This window comes from Tenebrio molitor, chromosome Y (genome assembly GCF_963966145.1).
Source record: "Tenebrio molitor chromosome Y, icTenMoli1.1, whole genome shotgun sequence".
NCBI classification, from domain to species: domain Eukaryota; kingdom Metazoa; phylum Arthropoda; class Insecta; order Coleoptera; family Tenebrionidae; genus Tenebrio; species Tenebrio molitor.
The window spans coordinates 2,864,096-2,877,192 of NC_091056.1; the positions used below are offsets into that span (position 1 = coordinate 2,864,096).

At 36.0% G+C, this 13,097-nt stretch overlaps 1 protein-coding gene and 1 long non-coding RNA gene across 3 annotated transcripts in view; both read right to left on the reverse strand.

Annotated features, from left to right (window-relative positions):
• LOC138140542 (uncharacterized) overlaps positions 1–13,097 on the reverse strand; it is a 305,855-nt gene that overhangs the window by 135,905 nt on the left and 156,853 nt on the right. The gene's annotated exons all lie outside the window — the stretch shown is intronic.
• Positions 5,152–8,158, reverse strand: LOC138140633 (uncharacterized). Its single transcript, XR_011162658.1, has 3 exons — positions 7,921–8,158; positions 7,767–7,865; positions 5,152–7,638 (listed from the first exon to the last, which is right to left on the reverse strand). It is a non-coding gene; the product is annotated as an uncharacterized lncRNA (long non-coding RNA).

The window sequence follows — 13,097 nt, forward strand, 5'->3', positions numbered from 1 at the left end:
CGAATGAATCGGAATTGTTAAGGCAGATTTGCGTCTGATATTGACATTATGAACCTCAAAGCGTCTTATGAAATTGCAAGACACAGGCAACTGGTTTGCTGGAGTTGATAGAATTTTATGAACGATAATACATAAGTGTAGTTTCCTGCGTTCATACATATTTAACCACTGTAGGCCACGCAAGTGTGGTGTTATATGTTCAAATTTACGGACACCACAAATATAGCGGCAACATGCATTTTGGATACGTTCTACCCGAAGTTTATCTGAAATGTCTAGACATGGGCCATATACATAGTCACAATAATTGAAATGTGACAGAACTAGTGACTCGCACAGTTGCTCTTTTAATTTTTGACACAATATGTCTCTAGCAGCATATAATAGTTTTAAACTAGAAAAAGCTTTTTTAATTAAGTTATTTAAATGTTCCTTAAATCTGAGTGTTCGGTCAAACACAAGACCTAGGTTTCTTGCGGATTCAACAATGGTACTTCTATGTTTCCAATATTAATTTTAACCAAAGTTTTTAGAAAATTGTAATCTTTGTTTTTACAGAACAGAAGAATCTTACATTTAGCTGGATTCAAAGTCAAATTATGTTGAGCGGAAAGGTTGAAGATTCTATTAAGTTCCTCATTGATGACTTGAATGTTTAGATCAAATTGTGACCTGTGGAAGGATTTATAAAGTTGGGTATCATCGGCAAACGCTTGTATTTTACACGAATTCACCTGTGTGAGAATATCGGCGGTGTATAATATAAAAAGCAAGGGTCCTAAGATAGACCCTTGTGGAACGCCCGACGAAATTAACGCTGGCGAAGACTCCTCACTATCAAAACGTACTTTGACGTACCTATCAGATAGGTATGATACCATCATTTGGACTGCAGTTGGCGCAAAGCGAAGCCGTACGATATAACAAGCCAGAACCCAGCTGTAGTGACGTCACGGCTGTAGTCGGACTTGGTCTCCGTTCGCAGGTACTACGTGTAAAGTTTTAGCGGTGTGCTTTCATTATATTTAATGTAAAATGCACTACATATTATGTACAATAATTAATGTGGCACGTACAATTCCATCTAAGTCGTATGACGTAACAGATTGTTAATACCTTAAGCAATATACCTATTGTACGGTGTACGGAAACTAAAGTAATAATCAGATAATGAAAACAAGTGTTTATTTTTCCTTCAGACGTTGGGTATTTAAATTTTTTGACAACATATTAACGAAAAAACAAACAATAATCGACAATAAGAAAATAACAATCAATCACAGTGACACTTACTTGCTAGATAGTTTCTTAACTTTCCTATGTTTTACTTCTTTGCTGGCAATTTTATTTTGGTTAGTTTTTGAATAATTATTTAAAAGTATATTACAAAATTTTGAAATACATTTTTCAACCAAAACCGATATGCTACCTCCACATTCTTCACATGTCTCGTAAATGGTAATGTCTTTGTAGTGAGGCATTTCAACAGACAGATTCTTTAAAACAGATCGTTGGCATTTACAACTTAAAAATAAATTTTCAAATCTATTACTGATTAATACTTTAAAAAGTAAAAGCATCTGAGAAATAATGTTTACAAAATAATCTTTAGGAAATTTCAAACCATCACGATCTAAATGCTGTAAATATTGGTATACTTCTTGATTTGTAAAATTATTATCTGTTTCCAGATTTTTATCAAGACAAGTGAGACTTTTACATGATTTACACTGTAAATGTCTATTAATTGTATGTACTATATATCCAGCAATATATATTAGTATGTGCACTTCTTCATGCGAAATTCACTCATCTTCTGTTAATATTAATGCATCTTCAAATAATTCTATATTATCACTATGATTATAGTCTACGTCTTCTCCACATGTATCTAAAAATTCTTTCAGATGAAAAACACCATTTTTGGCTGACTTTAAGTTTAATAAACTTATCATTTTCAATTTACGTTCAGACTCTAAAACCTGAGTAACCGAAATATGATAATTTGCACCACTCATTTGCCTGTATTGCCCGAACCTAGCCTCCAAATCGTCACTTTGAAATCGATTTAACAAAACGTAATCAAAATTGTAAAGAAAAAAAAAAACGAATATAAATTATAGCGGGACAAACGAAACTAACATTCAAAGACCTCAATCGCACCGTGGGCCTTCTTGAAGTCAGAAGCTCGATACGCAAAAATGTCAACTTTATACTCTATCTGCGAGTAGTTCTAAATGGCATGGAACAAAGGCGACTTTCTCGACAGATTGGTTGTTGGTGTTGTCCACAATCTCACACAGGCACTGACTAATGACAGCAAGATTACTCACAGCCGAACGACCTTTCATAAAACGTTGCTGGTTATCGCTGATCATGTGAGACACGTGAGGGTAGATGAAAGAATGCAAGACGTGCTCAAAAATCGAGAAATTGCTGATAAGAGATATTGGTCGATAACTAGTAACATCCGAACGATTACCGCTCTTGAATACAGGAGTAACATGGGACATTTTCCAAGCAACCGGACGGCAATGGACGACTTTAAAATCAGGTTAAAAATGTATGTCAAGGGCTTAGCCAACACGGCACCACAATCCTTGATCACGAAGAAGGGATCAGCAGTCATCGTAGACTTCAACCTGCGAATTGCGGAGAGCACGATGTTCTCATCTACCCCAAGGCCATTTAAGCAGTTGACATTCGTCCTGACACAAATGGGATCACTATTGCTACCGCTGTTGAGATTCGACGAAACGAAAGCCTGCACTAAGATGTCAGCAAAAGCGTCGACAATAGCTTGAGGATCGTTCAGGATGGTATCATCCCTAACCACTACAGGTGAGAAGGACGTGATATTATTTTTTAAATTAAAAACTCCAAAATTTTTAGGGTCGTTCCCTCACATCTGATGAAATTTTCCCGAGATAAGCATTGTATGCATTCCTTGTCTGAATCTTAATGAGCTTTCGTAACGCAGAGAACTGATCATGGTCGTACTTGCATTTTGTCTTCTTGTATCTCACCCACAATTTGTGTTTCCTCCTAATAGTTGTTATAATCTGTCTGTCATACCACAAAGAATAGTTCCCCAACGATTTTCGCTTTAAAGGCACATATCTCATGAATTTATCAAACAGCGAAACAGCAACATTTAGGTACGTCATCAACATCATTCAGAAAAGCGAAATTAGCTTCAGCCAGCTCTCTGCAGAGGCCAAAAAAATTTGCCTCTTTGAAGTTAAAGACCATATCCTTATTTGAAAATTTGTGGGGTTTCTGCTTCAGATTATCGATGAAAACAGTAATATCCAGAGATGGATGATAGTGATCTTCAGACGTCAGCGCAAGGAATAACCTCAATTTTCAAATTACCGAAAACCAGATCAAGCATCCAAGCGTCCTTGTTTTTAACCAGATTGTACTGTTTCAGATCAAAGAAATTACTCAGATTTTTCAGAAGCTTGGCCCTGATATAGGAGTTCCTGACCTTTTCACAGAAGCCTGGTACATTAAAATCCCCCGATGATAACTTTCTTGGAGTCGTCCACAATACAGTGACATCAGAGTATCTACAAAAAAAGCGAAATCGCCAGAACTACATTTAGGAGGAATAAATAGACTACTATAAAGTGAACACAAGAATTTACGGTTACGGAACTTTCTACGACCAGCAGATCAATCCACGCTAGGCACCTCATATCACCACAAACAGAGGACAAGTCGATCTGTTTCGCACGAAACTTATTCCAAACGGGCAGCAGAACACCTCACAGAAGACTCTCCAGCCAAACAGCGATCAGAGCGAAACACGTTGAAGTGGAAAAAGTCGTACCCACATAAATATCAGCGATTTGAGCGAGTTGAGACGTCTAGTGTTTTGGTAGTAAACATTAACCATCTTGGGCTGAACTGTGAAAATACCATGCTCACTATTGAATGTTATATCATATCTGACCCACTAATACCCTGAGACAACTGTGATTGCTACTGGCCCCCATCGCAGACGAATAAATCGTTCCTCAGCTTTTTTTTGGGCCTGATTATAAGCCAAGCACTTGTTGACATTAAGGGCTGCATGACGCACATCGAGGCCCTCAGGCTTGGTCTTCAACGAAATGCAGTTGGACCACTTATGAAGGGATTCATCAATCTTAGAATCTCTCATCATATGTTCAACCCCACACAGGGGGCAACAGGCCTTATTCTTTCAACTTTTTGATCCATGATGGAAGCCACTACAATTCTGACAGCGTAGAACACTGTCAAAATTCTTAATTGACTATATGCCTAAACGGATTACAATAACTGCGAGTGTCTACAAAGATACAATTAAGAACTTGAAAGCGGATAAATACGAAAAAAGACCATACAATTATGGTCGAAAAACTCTGGTTTTGTACGACAACTGCAGGGTGCATAAAGCATAAATTGTTGAAGCAGTTAATGGTGAATGCGAAATACAACATCCACTTTCCAGTCCCGACCACGTCCCCTGTGACTATTATTTCTTTTCAAAACTGAAAAAACACTTAAGAGGGCGTCGCTTTTTATCGAATGACGGCTTGGAAAACGCTGTGGAGTCATATTTTTCTGAATTAAGAAAAAAAATGTTTTTCGAAGGCATAGTCTTACTAGAAAAACTTTGGAATGAATGTGTCAGTGTTAATGGTTCTCATGTTGAAAAATAACTTTTGTTTGTCTTCTAACTCCTTGTTTTCATGGCTAGGTACAGCTTGCCCATTGTAGCTTGAGCTGTGATGCGCAAAGTTGAATAACGCGGTCCTGGAAGCAGCAAAGAAATGCGACAAAATTAGTGGAGGGGCTGTAAGACCACTGCGCATCCGGTTCTCACAGCTCAAGCTATAATGGGGAAGTTGTAGATAACATAAAACACTCCCCTCGTATTTAACGCAAGTAATGTTAAAATGGGGACCGTTTCTTTCTTGGCAAATTGCAAATCGATAGTAACATGAATCCCTTATATTTTGTAATATTTTCGGTGTAATTTGCTCAACTTAATATCTAGTACGTTGCCTAAGGTCCTCAATATTGTTCGGTTTTGTTACATACACCTTATTCTTGAGATGTCGCCGCACTGAATTGTTCAAATTCGAAATCTAAAACAGGTAAGTAAAAAAAAAATACTTTGAAGTATGTACAACTTTATTTTTGCAGGTGGAGAGCCTGTTAAGAAAGGATCCAACAGCATTTTAGACTTGAAATTATAAAAAAGAAAGGCAAAATTACTTTTCTAGAACAGGTAATTTTAAGGTGTGCAATTTGCAACGCACGAAAATCATGAAGCAAACATTTTTCTAGCAATATATAGCACAAAAAAGTAAAGGTATCAAATACAAAATAAAATACATTTATTTGATATTAAACAGCAAAATATAACTTTTTCTGCTTAGTGTACTCATTTCGCACGAAAACTTTAATTTTTGTCCACTCCTTATTCTTCAATAATTCCGTATGTTGTGCTTTCAGCCGTTCGCATTCTTCCTTTTTAGGGGCTTTGCCAGCACGAATATGGTGCTTGAAAAAGTGCTTCGCTACTTTCTTTTGTTCAGTGGTCCAAGGAACCACGGTACGATTTTTGCCTTTTTTAGGGACGACAGGATCCGACGCGACAAGTTCTGCAGTACTAGATGAAGCCGCTTTGCTACTGTCGGGTACAGTATCCTCGTCAATTGTAGCTTCAGCATCACTTTCGTCATTTTCCTCCACATGATTTAATAAGTTTTCTTCCAGATTAACGTCAATCTCGTCTAATGATTTTCCCTTAAACGTTTTTGTGCCACCTCTCTCCATCAATAAGAGCAATTTCGAAATTTTTGTCGTTTGATAAATTTCATCTGGAAGTCTATATGAATTCTTATGAACATTTGTTGTGTGCCCCATAAATGTTGCTAGTTGTTCAACTTCCATTTCAGATAGATTGAATAGTTGTGATAAAGTAGCTAAGTGCTTCCTAAGGTGTGTAGAAGATATTGAAGCTGGATTTTTTACTCCGCTGCTTTTTGCGTATTTAGTTAAGGTTTTGTAACCTATTATGTGTGACAATGAATCTGCTTTTCCAAAAAGATAAGGATTCTCTTTTGGAACAAAGTTGTGCCTCTCATCAAGTAGTACTTTTATGTGATTCTGCACGTCTTTGCTAGTAGTACAGGAACGCCTCTACCTCTTTTCCCTCTGATGACAACTCTTTTCAGGTTCTTTAGCAGAATTTGTTCACTTGACGATACGGCTGTGTTGTACTCTTCATTTTCGGGCCTCTCCGATGCGCTTTGGTAAGTATGTAACAGCATCCTTTGCAGCTCACCCGAACGTTTCCTATTCAACAGGATGACCCTGCAGTACACAGATTCCACTAGTTTATTGTAGGCGTTAACATTGCTTGAACTGCTTGCACCTGTCAATTGTTTTGAAGCAGTTTCCGCTACCTCTATTAAGTGTTCCCTCAATAATTTTAAATCGCTTGCCAAAGGAATAACTGTAATTTTGTTCCACTTCTTCAAATTTAAATTACTTGCCGCCTGTGAGGAGATGTCAAATTTCCAATTTGTTTCAAACAAGTGAATCAGTGTTTTTAGGTCTGCCACAACTTTGGCAGAAGAAACAGTTGAAAATACGCCGGTTTTCTTATATGCATACGAGATCGCAATGTCACAACATTGCTTCAGCGACGTAGAAATGTTCATGGCAACAGTTGGTAATAAATATACGTCTTTTTCAGCATCGTATCTCCCCAGCTGCTTCGCGGCTTCCACAAAAACATCAAAATTATGCGGCTGTAGTGCTGATAGCATCGTTGTTATAGTTGGCTCAATTTTTCGGGCCTCCATTAACACTTTAGAAAGTTCCCTCATTTTCCGTGACGTTACACTAACAAAGTGCTTTTCCCTGTGTATATTCAGGTACCTTGTTCCAAACGCACATATCAAGCCATCCTTTTGGGCCTCCAGGCTGACTTTATCCGCGCCCATATGTGGAAATACCGTTTCTTTCAATCTTCTATCCACTTTTGCATTGTTAAAAAGTATGGATTGACCTGCAGCCTGTGCGCCACCTTAGATATTCGACCAACGCATTTTTTTCTATGCCGATACAAAAGCTTGGCTGAAAAGAAACCAAGGCAGTTTTCACATGGCAAAAGAGATTCATTTGGTAAATCTGGCTGGCGTACAGGCTTGAAGCACTTTTTACCGCTTGCCAGAAAATTCCCTTTTCTCCTGAGATTGTTTAATAAATTTCTTCTTTCCATGCTTTTAACAGGTTTAGAAAATATTCTTGCGACATCTAATTCCATACAGTGATTCCTTTTAATATGTCGCGCAAAATTCTGAACTTCCGCTTCACAAAAATAGCAAAAGTCTAATTTCCTCTTGTAAGGTTTCCACTTTGAAAGCTTCTGTCCCTTACTCCCCTGCTCCCCTTTTGGCTCAAACAATTCTTTTGCGTTATCTGTTTCGTCACATTTTACTGATGTTTGTGTCTCCTTCTTCATTTAATTTTGGCGAAAGTTGAAATTTGATTTGCCGTAGAGAATCTTCTTTGCTAATTGTAGCTTTTTGATTCCTAACTCTCGTTCTTGTTACTAAGGGGGAATTGCGCAGGCTAACGCTTTTCGTCACTCTGCAAATATAGAAAAACAATTTTTTAGTTGCAAATGCAATTAGGAATGTGCAGTAATTTTTGTTTCATACAACACAGCTTTCAAAAGACTAAAATTTTACTTCACTTTCACACTTTCATTTACTTACTTCACTAGGCGAATATAACGAGTCACCTTCACTTGAATTATGAAACGGATCTGGTAATGAGTCATAACTTTCATCTGGAGAAATATGATTTTCCGATTCCTAGAAAATTAAGTAGGAATATTAATTCAAATTTTAATGTATGGACTCACAGCACCTTTGTGGATCCTGTAGAGGACACTGCGATTCGTGAGGATATTATTACTCTAACGTCATGGATCACAATTTTTTGACCGCAGTTTTTTGAGATAGTTTCATTTTCGGGCTCATTAAGTTTCTGGCCTGTAGTAAGTGATGCCTACGAAGACAGAAATATGAATTAATTAGGTTCTTTTTTTGCGAGGAATTTTAAATATGACGAACATTATTTGGGAATATACCAGTTTCAGAATTAAGGAGAGTACACAAATCTTCCAGTTGCGTGGGAGTCGGCACTGGTGACATCGGTCTGTTGCAAAACCAGTTGATTTTCTTAGGAGTGTTCCAAAAGTTATTCATAGTTGTCGTGGAAGTGACTGTCGGACTGTTGATAATGGTAGTTGGCACTGAATGAAAAGTAACATATTATTTTATAATAATCTATCGTATCCCACCTCCACCCGGCGGCACGGCAGTTTTGCCGGATAACACTATCAAGTAATAGTGCAGTGCTTATCAACATAATTACCGGCGTCTCGCCTCCACATTTTGACTTTTTTGTGCTTTATGTTCTGTGTCAATGTTAAGGAATTTCCTCACGATGTGACATGAGTATAATAATATACCTTTTTGAATTTCAACCACCAATGTGTTCTCTAAGTCCAAAATTTTTAAATTTTTAAAAAGAGATTGCGGTACAATTCCCGTTGTTGAAATTATAAGTGGTAAAATCGAAATTTTTTCTAAACACCAAAGATTTCTCATAGCAACGGAGAGTACTAAATATTTATTAATTTTTGTGTTATATGTCTGTGTTATATTGTGTGAATTTGGAACAGCTATATCTAAAAGATATGCTTGCTTTTGTTGTTTGTTTAAAATAATAATGTCTGGTCTGTTATGCTGAATAATATAATAAAAAAAAAAAAAAAATCCAACTTTTTTTTTTTTTCTCAAAAATTTCCTTATGTAAGGTAACAAGATTTTTATGCTGCCATTTAGACAATTAAAAGACCTATCAGAATAAAAAAAAAATAGGGGGTTTCCATAAAAAAAAAAACTATCGATGACGTCATAACTCGAAAACAAATGACTGCTTGAAATTTTATTTTATATTAAAATATGTACTTTTATAAACTAAAATTGACTTGTCCAAAGATTTTTTTGAAAACAATTTTGTTTAATTTTTAATAAATTTAATCCATACTTTTGCCGCTCACTGTATAACTATGAATTAAAATCATTGTTAATTAATTAAATTTAAACACTAACTTTAACTAATAAGTAAACTTGACTCAATCTGCAAAAAACCACTTTGCACTTGCAACACCACTTTTATGGCATTAGTCATTTTAAATTACTTTAAAACTGCACTTATATGGAAAATATTCAATCCAAACTATGAATTTCTGGTCCCTTTGTGCCTTTATTTGTTTCAAAAAATTTAAAAATTGCTGTTGCAAATGTCAAGTGGTTTTTTGCAACTTGAGTCAACTATATGCATAGGTCACGAGCAATACATTTTGGTCGTCAAGGTCATTCTTTGATACAATGGAAAGTGCCCCATTGTGTAACGGACATAACCTCTAATAAATTCTATTTGTCTTGTCTTGTCAAGAACTTGTTAACTTTGTGGAAGTTCCAACTGGGTCGCCACCCTAGTTTCTGACACATTAGTCTCTATCAGTGAAATAATTTTTACTCTGTTAAAGTAGGATATTGGGACCATAATTTTGAATAATTTTTTTCTCGATTGACGTTTTATTGATATTGGGCCTAATTAAACTGGCAAAATTTAATTTGTCACAGTAGGGGTAAATTTCAATATGACCTTGACGACCAAGATTTAATGCTCGCGACTGTACCTGTAATTCCTTTAAAAATAACGAAAAACGGTGTCGTAAATGGCAAGAGAATTTATGCAAACTGAGTCTATTTTAATTAAATCAAATTATTTTTTTCTTTTGCAATATAAAAAAAATAGAATTATTATTATTATTGAATAAATATTCGTTCTTATTTGAACTTTACAGGATAATATTATTCCATTTAAATAAAAATTATCTAATATTAAGCAATTATCATTTAATTAAATTTAAATACTGATTTTAACTAATAGTCACATTGATGTTATTTCATAAATAAACAATGCTTTAAATGGTAACTTCTACAGCTTAAGATATATTTTACGTACCTGTTGCTGCCGTCTGTTTACACAATGCCACTAATTTAGTACCCCGCGTCATATTTCACCTGCTCCGACGACGTTGGTAATGAATAAATTAATAATAATATGATTGAATCTGCATGAAATTCGAGCGCGAAAACTAGAATCTAAAAATAGATTCGCTGCAGTGGGACGCAATAACATCCGGAAAAAGTCTTGAAATATACGGCAGAGTATATTCACTCAGCGCCCCTATCGACGGTTTGGTTCAACTAAATTACACAGTTTCCTACAAGTTCCGACATTGTTGCGTCCACTGAAATTTGTTAGATCTTGTTGTATCTTTATAATCCCTATAGATGGCTGTATGATTTTCGCGGGAGTTATTGTCCAATTTGAACAGAATTCGGACGTAATGATATTTTTAAAGTGGGGGCAGGGGGGAGAGGAAAACACGTCTTGACTTTATCGCGTCCGTTATACGGACGCAACAAGGTATTGGACGCAATAATGTTCCCAAAAACGAAATGTACGGACGCAAAAATGTTAGAAGGCTGAACATACATTCATAAACATAAGTTTCATTCACGTAATCCAGAACCGGAACAAGTTTTGTGACGTGGAAAAGATATGATTCCGACTTTCTATGGCCCATGCCCAGGGATGGGCGGTGTCGACAATTTGTGTCGGCAATGTCATTGTCGACGCGTCGACAATTAAGTAAATGTTGACAAACTGAGAGCTCTCAACAATGTCGACAATGTCAACAATGTCGTGATTTCGACCATTTAAATTTTAATTGATTTCAGAAAACATCTCTACTCTCGCAATAAAAATTTAAGAAAAGTCTATTGTGTATGTACTGTCGCGAGTAAAAAAAACTGGTCGTCAAAATTATGCTTTGACGCAATAGAAAATACTCCATTGTAAATATCATAACCTATTATCATGTTGTATGACAGTATGACGTTAATTGACAGTGATTAATTTTTTGACACTTCATTGATATGGGCATAATCAGGCAAGGAAATGTTTTTAACGTTGTCTGCGTTGATTTCCTACTTCTAGTCTGTGCAATGGAGCTTGCTAAAGTCGTACGCCGGCACCTCTAAAAACGCTATGAGATGGCGCTATAAGCTGAGTAATTATAGGTCTCTGCAAAATTATAGTTTTGATAAATTTGGCACTTTTGCTTTGAAAAGAATACCGACAATTGTTCTGTAAGCTGATGTAATTTTTTTCGGTCGAGACTATTCATAATAGTAGTTTATTTAATGAGTTCGTGCGTAAATGGGGCCTTTTTTGGCACGAGTGGGCCATTTTAAAACGCGAGTGAAACGAGTACCAAAAAAGGTCCAATTTACACACGAACGAGTTGAATACAACGTTTTTTTGTTCGACGAGCCCCTTCAAGGCTCCAAATCGCTTAAAATCTTTAAAATTAGCTTGACGTTTCGTTTTGACAAGTTGTGACATTTAACAAAATCCGTTCACACAGAAGAAAATTCTCAAGTTCTGACAATGTCGAACAAAAAAAAAATGTTTTTATTGAGACGTTCGGCCATGAACTTTGATTTCTGACATTTTTTGACGCTTAATGTTAACCATTTATGTTAGTTAACAGCGAATGTGAAAACCTGTAGTGAAAACGTCAAACCTGAATTTACAGTTTTCTGTAACTCCCAGACCCATAGCGCTTCTAGTCTCACCAAATAACTTATTGCACAGACTATAATGAGATCAGCGCAGACAACGGTTTTTAATTTGACAATCTAACCAGATTTTGAAATGACAATGATGACCAGAATTTTTTTGATCGCGACAGTACATCCGCATTTCAAAATAAATCCAATTCTGAAAAATTAAGTTAGGTTATGTTATGTTGTCAACGAGCATGAACTAAAATGCATTCACGTTATTTTGGCATAATGAGAGGCCATGGAAATTTTGCATTTAATTTTTTGGTAAAGCTGCCTGTTGAATTAGGTTATGTTTTTCTAAGTTTGAGGTTATAAATTAATAGCGTCGATGTCTAGTGCATTGTTGTCCGTTTTACTAGTTTGCAATACTCAGATACTCAGATATCGCAGGAAATTCAGCAACATGTTATGTTTATTTTGATAGGTCTGCCTGTTAGTGACGGAAATCAAACAGCTTGTCCAACGCTAAAAAAGTAAATCAAGGCCTACCATTATCCCAAAACAACGTGAACGATGTTTACTTGTGCATGGTCTAGAATACTTTTTTGTGATAAATATGTCTGATTATTATCAACGCATATAATCAATTTCACATAAATGTGCATCTAAGCAACCATGAAAATATGATTTTCTGCATAGATTAAGAAGGGTATACAGGGTGGTCCAACACTTACAATTTTTGCGATTACGCGGTTTCTATAATTAGAAAAAATTTACGCTTGGCTAGGAAGAGACACACATATGGAGCTATAAGCCTATCCCATTATTTTATTTATTATCAATTGGATTTCGCGTCAGGAGGCGATAAAGTGAAATTAATCAAAATTCGTTTTTTTTTTTTAATCTAAATAGGTTCAAACTAATACAGAAAACAGAAATCTGAAAATAAAAAAAAATTAAAACGCATCACATTGCCGATTATTTGCAATTAATGAAAGTGCCGCACAACTGACAGGAATTTATGACGTAGTTACACTATACTTGGGCCAACCAACAGATATAGTAATAAAACCGCCCCCTAGTGCCCGCGTATTTTAAATAGCAGTTTCCAATTGGCTTATTCAAAACGTGCACAGATTTTCGAAAGCCTGATGTATATCCACAAAAATTACTTGACGGCATCCGGCATCTCATTCGTTTTAACCTCGCTTCGGGAGTTTGACCACGTGTTTATGTTTGTTTGTTTTCCTTGGCATTTTTCGATCTGTATTACAAATTTTTTTTTTTCAAGACTTACAAGAATGACAAATGGCAAATGGCTTCGGCGTATATCGTTCTACGCAACTAGGCCACATCCCCTTTTTTTTATTACTATATCTGTTGGTTGGC